The sequence below is a fragment of the Hylobates moloch genome, unplaced genomic scaffold, assembly GCF_009828535.3.
Source record: "Hylobates moloch isolate HMO894 unplaced genomic scaffold, HMol_V3 SCAFFOLD_24, whole genome shotgun sequence".
Taxonomy (NCBI): domain Eukaryota; kingdom Metazoa; phylum Chordata; class Mammalia; order Primates; family Hylobatidae; genus Hylobates; species Hylobates moloch.
The window spans coordinates 25,566,910-25,573,229 of NW_026652299.1; the positions used below are offsets into that span (position 1 = coordinate 25,566,910).

Below are 6,320 nucleotides of genomic sequence, written 5' to 3' on the forward strand. Positions count from 1 at the left end.
GAAAAAAAACACGGAGCTACCATATGATCCAGATATGATAAAAGATAAGAGAGGAAGTATCTCTCTTCCGGGTATCTTCTGAAAATGCAGTGAAATCAGTACATCATAACGATAGCTGTTTTCATCCATTGAAGTACAGAAAGAGGCGGGGTGCTGTGGCTCACACCTGTAATCCCAGCACTTTGGGAGGCTGAGGCAGGTGGATCATCTGAGGCCAGGGGTTCAAGACCAGCCTGGCCAATATGGTGAAAACTCTCTCTCTACTAAAAATACAAAAATTAGCCGACCATGGTGGTGCATGCCTGTGATCCCAGCTACTCGGGAGGCTGAGACAGGAGAATCACGTGAACCTGGGCGGCAGAAGTTGCAGTGAGCTGAGATCGTGCCACTGCACTCCAGCCTGGTGACAGAGCAAGACTCCATCTCAAAAAAAAAAAAAAATACAGAAAGGGGAAAAAAAAAAGATCTCTGCACTCCTATGTTTTAGCAGCATTATTCAGAGTATAGCCAAGATATGGAAACAGCCTAAGTGTCTGTTGACAGATGAATGGATAAAGGAATTTGCAACACCATGGATAAACCTAGAGGACATTATGCTAGTTGGACTAAGCTAGACACAGGAGAATACTGCATAATTTAAATTATATGTGGAACCTTTAAAAGGCTACTAAACTGGGCATGGTGACTCATGCTTATAATCCCAGCACTTTGGGAGACTGAGGTGGGAGGATTGCTTGAGCTCAGGAATGTGAGACCAGCCTGGGCAACGTGGTGAGCCCCTGTCTCTACAAAAAAATTTTAAGAATTAGCCTGGTGTGGTAGCATACACCTGTAGTCCCAGCTACTTGAGAGGCTGAAGTAGGAGCATCAGTTGAGCCTGGGGGGTCAAGGCTGTAGTGAGCCTTTTTGGTGCCACTGCACTCCAGTGTAGGTGACAGAGCAAGACCCTTTATGAAAAAATAAATTTAAAAATTTAGAAAGCTACTAAAAGATAAGAGAGGAAGAACTGATGTCCAATATGTACAAAGAACTCTTAAAAGTCAACAGTAAGAAAACAACCCAATCAAATTGAGCAAAGTATCTACACAGACATCCAAATAATACATACAGATGCCAAGTAAACATATGAAAGGGTGCCCAACCTCATAGGTCACTAGGGAATTTCAAATTAAAACAACAATGAAATGCCAACATACACCTATTAGAATGACCAAAATCCAAAGCACTGACAATATCAAATGCAGGTGAGGATGCTGAGCAATGGAAACTCTCATTCATTGATAGTGACAATTGAAAATGATACAGACCCTTTGGCATTTTCTTAAAAAATTAAACATACTCTTGCTACATAATCCAGTAACTGTGCTCCTTGATATTTATCCAAATGAGTTAAAAACTGATATCTGGCCAGGTGCGGTGGCTCACGCCTGTAATCCCAGAACTTCGGGAGGCTGAGGCGGGCAGATCACCAGGTCAGGAGATCGACACCATCCTGGCCAACCCCATCTCTACTAAAAATACAAAAATTAGCTGGGTGCAGTGGCATGCACCTGTAGTCCCAGCTACTTGGGAGGCTGAGGCAGGAGAATCGCTTGAACCCAGGAGGCAGAGGTTGCAGAGATCAGAGATCATGCTGTTGCACTCCAGCCTGGTAACAGAGCAAGACTCCATCTCAAAAAAAAAAAAAAAAGATATCTACACAACAACATGTACACAAATGCAGCTATATTCATAATCGTTAAAAGTTGGAAGCAACGAAGATTTCTCTCAATAGGTAATTGGATAAATTGTGGTGCATCCATACAATGTAACATTATCCAGCAATAAAAAGAAATCAGTTATTGAGTCACTAAAAGACATGGAAGAGCCTTAAATGCATATATTTTCAAAATTTTTAGTGACCAAAACAAAGCATCTAAAACGGTAGCTTCTGGAAGAACCACTTGTTCTTGCCCACCTTGTTCCTATCTTGGAACTTGACCTTGGCCTCTCTTCGGGCCCTGCGTTTAAGAGCAGGATCTCTGAAGACATCGTTATTTGCAACAGTTTTGTCCAAGGGGATATCCACAGAATACCTTGTGGACAGTAGGTGATTTGATGTAATTATAAACTTTCACAAAAGACTTGGTGTTTGACCTCTTGGCTATCTTCTTGCCCATGGCAGCTGTCACTTTGCAGGGATAGTGGTCAATTCCAGCCACCAGAGCATGGCTGTAGAGGCGATCTGAGGTGCCATCATCAATGTTCTTCACGATGACGGCTTTGCATCCGGAGTAGCATATGGCCAGGACAAACACCACTTGCCCAGGTTTTCATGAACTTGCTCATTTCAGCAGCAACCACTCAGACCTACAGCCTTTAAATACATATTAATTGCTAAGTGTAAAAAGTGGATCTGAAAAGCCTACATACACACTGTACTATACCAACTGTATGACATTCTAGAAAAAGGAAAACTATGGGGATACTATAATAAAAAGATCAGTGCTAGGTGAAGAGGAAGACGGGGATGAAGAGACAGAACACAGGATTTTTAGGACAGTGAACCTATCCTGTTCTCTACTGTAATGGTGGATAAATGTCATTATATATGTTTGTTAAAATCCATAGAATGTAGGCCGGGCGTGGTGGCTCACGCCTGTAATCCCAGCACTTTGGTGGATCACCTGAGGTCAGGAGTTCAAGACCAGCCTGACCAACATGGTGAAACCCATCTCTACTAAAAATACAAAAATAGCCAGGCGTGGTGGTGCACCTGTAATCCCAGCTATTCAGGAGGCTGAGGCAGGGGAATCGCCTGAACCCGGAAGGTGGAGGTTCAGTCGGCCGAGATCACGCCAATGCACTCCAGCCTGGGCAACGGAGGGAGACTCCATCTCAAAAAAAAAAAAAAAAAAAAATCCATAGCATGTGCAACACACAAAGAGTGAAACCTAAGGTAATTGATGGACTTTAATTAATAATGTGTCAATACTGGCTCATCAGTTGTAAGAAATGTACAGCAGTAATGCAAGGTGTTAATAGAGAAGACTGTGGAGTAGAAGTTATATGGAAACCCTACTTTGTCCTCAATTTTTCTGTTAACCTCAAACTGCTCAAAAAAAAATAAAGCCTATTATCAAAAATATACAGGCAGCCCCACCCCCAACATTTCCCATCCTCTTCTCATGCTTTATGTGTGTACCTCACATACTATATACTTTACTTATTTATTTTGGCTTACAGTCTAATTGTGTACTAGAATATCAGCTTTAGAAAGGTAGGGATGTTGTATTGCTCATTGCTGTGTATGTTGTATTGCTCATGTGTGTATTGCTCATTGCTCAGTGCCTAGAACAGTGCCTGAAATATAACCCCTTAGATTTTTGGTGATTTTTTTTAAAGCTAGTTCTGAAAGATTCATTAACTGTTTTATTTCAATGAATTGAAGAGTCTGACATAGAAAGGCATTTGTAAACAAACATTGAGAATATGATGAGATGTTTCTTTAATAGGTGCCAGTAGGCCAATAGAGAAATCCACCAATAAAAAGTAAATGTAAGCTTTCTTTCTTTTTTTCTACAATGTTTTTTCTTATTGGTGACTCACAGAACTTTCTTTTAAGAGACAGGGTCTTGCTATGTCCCCAGGCTGGAGTGCAGTGACGCCATCATAGCTCACTGTAACCTTGAATTCTGGGCTCAAGGAACCCTCCCACCTCAAGCTCCCATGTAGCTAGGTCTACAGGTGTGTGCCACAAAACCTGGCTAATATGTGTGTGTATATATATATATATAACACATATATATACACACATATGTGTATTAATACACACACACACACACACACACATATATATATATATTTGTGGAGACGAGGTCTTGCCATGTTGCCCAGGCTGGTTTCAAACCCCTGCCTCAAGTGATCATTCCTGCCTCACCCTCCCAAAGTGCTGGGATTACAGGAGTGATCCACCACGTCTGGCCAGCTTTCTTTCTTTCTTTTTTTTTTTTTTTGAGGAGTCTCGCTTTGTTGCCCAGGCTAAAGGACAGAAGGACAGTGGCGCAGTCTCGGCTCACTGCAACCTCTGCCTCCCAGGTTCAAGTGATTCTTGTGCCTCAGCCTCCCCAGTAGCTGGGATTACAGGCACCCACCACCACACTGGGCTAATTCTTGTATTTTTAGTAGAGACAAGATTTCACCATGATGGCCAGCCTGGTCTCGAACTCCAGGCTTCAAATGATCTGTCCACCTTGGCCTCCCAAAGTGCTGGGATTATAGGCGTGACAGGCGTGAGCCACTGTGCCTGGCCTGGCCAGCTTGCTTTTTTTTTTTTTTTTTTTTTGACACTGTCGCCCAGGCTGGAGTGCAGAGTGGTGCAATCTCTACTCACTGCAACCTCCACCTCCTGGGTTCAAGCAATTCTCCCGCCTCAGCCTCCTAAGTAGCTGGGATTATAGGTGCGCACCACCACGCCCAGCTAATTTTTGTATTTTTAGTAGAGATGGGGTTTCACCATGTTGGTCAGGTCTCCAACTCCTGACCTTGTGATCTGCCTGCCTCAGCCTCCCAAAGTGCTGGGACTACAGGCTTGAGCCACCGTGCCTGGCCGCAGCTTGCTTTCTTAAAGATCCATCATTAACTATTTTCTTTCAGTGAATGGAAATGCTTGATGAATAAGATACATTTATTTATTTATTTATTTATTTATTTATTTGAGATGGAGTCTCACTCTGTCGCCCAGGCTGGAGTGCAGTGGCACCATCTCGGCTCACAGCAAGCTTCGCCTAATTTTTTGTATTTTTAGTAGAGACAGGGTTTCACTGTGTTAGCCAGGATGGTCTCCACCTCCTGACCTTGTGATCTGCCCGCCTTGGCCTCCCAAAGTGCTGGGATTACAGGCGTGAGCCACCACACCCGGCATGAATAAGATACTTTCTAAGCAAAACTTTAGGTTATTAGAACCTTTTTTCTTTCCCCATTGTGCACTATATTATATTGTACCAGTAACAATATCCAGCTTTAAAAGGCAAATATAAGCATGCTTTCTTTAGGTTGCATCATAAACTGTTTTCTTTTAGTGACTGAAAGAGTTTGACACAGGAAGGCATTTTTAAAAGCAAACACTGAGAATATGTTATCACAATATGTTTCCTTCTCCAATAGGCCCGTTTTTTTAAAAGCCTGTAGTGGAGATAAAATCCAAAGCAATATTCACTATCCTAAGTGGAGACAGAATCCTAAGCAATATTCAGTAAATTCAATATTAATCAAGGAAAGAAGAAGGAACCAGGAGCAGATAAAACAAATAGCAAGATGTCATATTGAATCCCAGTTATATTGATAATCATATTAAATATAAATAGTCTTTAAAAAAGCAGATCAGGGCTGGGTGCGGTGGCTCACGCCTGTAATCCCAGCACTTTGGGAGGCCGAGGTGGGCGGATCACGAGGTCAGGAGATCGAGACCATCCTGGCTAACATGGTGAAAGTCTGTCTCTACTAACAATACAAAAAATTAGCCGGGCGTGGTGGCACGTGCCTGTAGTCCCAGCTACTTGGGAGGCTGAGGCAGGAGAATGGCGTGAACCCAGGAGGTGGAGGTTGCAGTGAGCTGAGACTACGCCACTGCACTCCAGCCTGGGCGACAGAGCGAGACTCCATCTCAAAAAAAAAAAAAAAAAAGGAGATCAGAGGTTGCTGGGGCTGGTGGTAAGGGGAGGGACGGTCCAAAAAGGAACACGAGGAATCTTTTGGCAGTGACGCTGTTCTGTTTTGATCATGGTGGTTTTATGGGCATATAAAACTATCAAAAGTAACTCAATTGGCCAGGTGCGGTGGCTCACACCTGTAACCCCAGTGAGAGGTGACAGCGTGCTGGCAGCCCTCACAGCCCTCGCTCACTCTCAGTACCTCCTCTGCCTGGGCTCCCACTTTGGTGGCACTTGAGGAGCCCTTCAGCCCGCCGCTGCACTGTGGGAGTCCCTTCTGGGCTGGCCGAGGCTGGAGCCGGCTCCCTCAGCTTGCGGGGAGGTGTGGAGGGAAACGCACGGGCAGGAACTGGGGCTGCGCGGGGTGCTCGCAGGCCAGTGTGAGTTCTGGGTGGGCGTGGGTTCGGCGGACCCCGCACTCGGAGCGGCAGGCCGGCCCTGCCAGCCCCAGGCAATGAGGAGCTTAGCACCCTGGCCAGGGGCTGCTGAGGGTGTGCTGGGTCCCCCAGCAGTGCCGCCCCACTGGTGCTGCGCTCGATTTCTCGCCGGGCCTTAGCTGCCTTCTGGTGGGGCAGGGCTCAGGACCTGCAGCCTGCCATGTCTAAGCCTCCCACCCCACTCCGTGGGCTC

The 6,320-nt window shown here is 45.0% G+C and overlaps 1 pseudogene; it reads right to left on the minus strand.

Moving 5' to 3' along the window:
• Positions 1 to 1,915: 1,915 nt before the first annotated feature.
• On the minus strand, positions 1,916 to 2,328 carry LOC116462982 (large ribosomal subunit protein eL27-like; annotated as a pseudogene).
• Positions 2,329 to 6,320: the final 3,992 nt, after the last annotated feature.